Source organism: Coenobita brevimanus, chromosome 93 (assembly GCF_032717465.1).
Source record: "Coenobita brevimanus isolate Jiangsu-jjx chromosome 93, ASM3271746v2, whole genome shotgun sequence".
In the NCBI taxonomy this organism is placed as follows: Eukaryota; Metazoa; Arthropoda; class Malacostraca; order Decapoda; family Coenobitidae; genus Coenobita; species Coenobita brevimanus.
This window is the reverse complement of record NC_137046.1, coordinates 45,145,962-45,147,442: the sequence shown is the minus strand read 5'-3', so window position 1 is coordinate 45,147,442 and position 1,481 is coordinate 45,145,962.

The following is a 1,481-nucleotide window of genomic DNA, read 5'->3' as shown; positions in this document are numbered from 1 at the left end:
GTAGGTGGGCAGACAATAAAACAAACAGATGGATAAACTAACAGAAGCTGAAAAAAAAACTGACAAAAACAGATAGACAAAACGAGCAGAGGGGTAAAGGCGGCAGGCAGGCAGGCAGGCAGATTTATGGTTTGGAGACAAGGAGATAGGCAGGCCGGTAGGCAGTAGGTGGGTGGTGGGACAAACAGGCAAGCAAACAAATACGCAGAGGTGTGTGGATAAACAATACAACAGGTGCGTGAGACAGCAGACAGGGAAGATTGAGTGTGTGTGTGTGTGTGTGTGTGTGTGTGTGTGTGTGTGTGTGTGTGTGTGTGTGTGTGTGTGTGTGTGTGTGTGTGTGTGTGTGTGTGTGTGTGTGTGTGTGTGTGTGTGTGTGTGTGTGTGTGTGTGTGTGTGTGTGTGTGTGTGTGTGTGTGTGTGTGTGTGTGTGTGTGTGTGTGTGTGTGTGTGTGTGTGTGTGTGTGTGTGTGTGTGTGTGTGTGTGTGTGTGTGTGTGTGTGTGTGTGTGTGTGTGTAAACAGGTTGAAGTGGTGTCCTGTGTGAGAGGGGGACGGAAGGCTGTGTGTATTGGGCGGTATGTGATATGCAGGGGTATAGGGCAGGGTGGGATGCAGTGGGTGGGATAAGGTTTTGGACATAACAGCAGTAAGAGGTGAAGTAGTGTAGAGGTCAGGGTGTGAGGTGTTTCTTTTTTATTTATTTATTTTTTTTTTTTACGAGAGTGTGATGGTTAGGGCAGAGTGGGATGTGATGGGATCTAGTTTAGGGTGCACGGGCCTTACAGATGTGAAGAAAGGTAGAGTTCGGTGTGCCTCGTGGGCTATGATGGATTTGGGCAATTCTTCAGTCCAACTTTGGTTATCAGGGTGAAAAAGGACCAAGGTGATGAGCACAGTGTGTAAGAGAGTGGTGGTGAAGGCAAGTGAAACTAATTATGCCTGTCGACTGATTATGGTTTAAAGATTTCAGGAGGGGAGGTTTTGAGACAACCACCTCCCTTTGTAGTTATGGGTGTGGGTCATGGTGTGGGCTGTGGATGTTGAGGTGATAGCATCGTGGTGGAAGCGCCTGGTGTCGTTGAGGCAGACATAAACAAACACTAATGTACGAGCTTGGTACTTTGGGGGAAGGGAGGAGAGGCTGTCCTGTCTGGAACCTCGTACTCCTTCTCTTGCTCACCGTCCTTATTTCTTTGTCCCTTCTTCCATTTTTGCAAGTTAGTTTGATTTTATTTGTTCTGTCTCAAGAATTTATGACGGCCAGTAAGTCGTCTAAAACGCAATTATCGTCGAAATGTTGAATTCTACCGCCTGTATCTATTCACCCGCACAGTGGGATGGTGGACTGAGGGTCCACTGTAGCAGAGTATACAGTATAGCGCGACAGGTCTGCCACCTTCACTACAGGACTGTATCATAAAGGCTTACTATTTACATCACAACACCAGTCTTTACAGATTTTAGCAATGGGACGTGCAC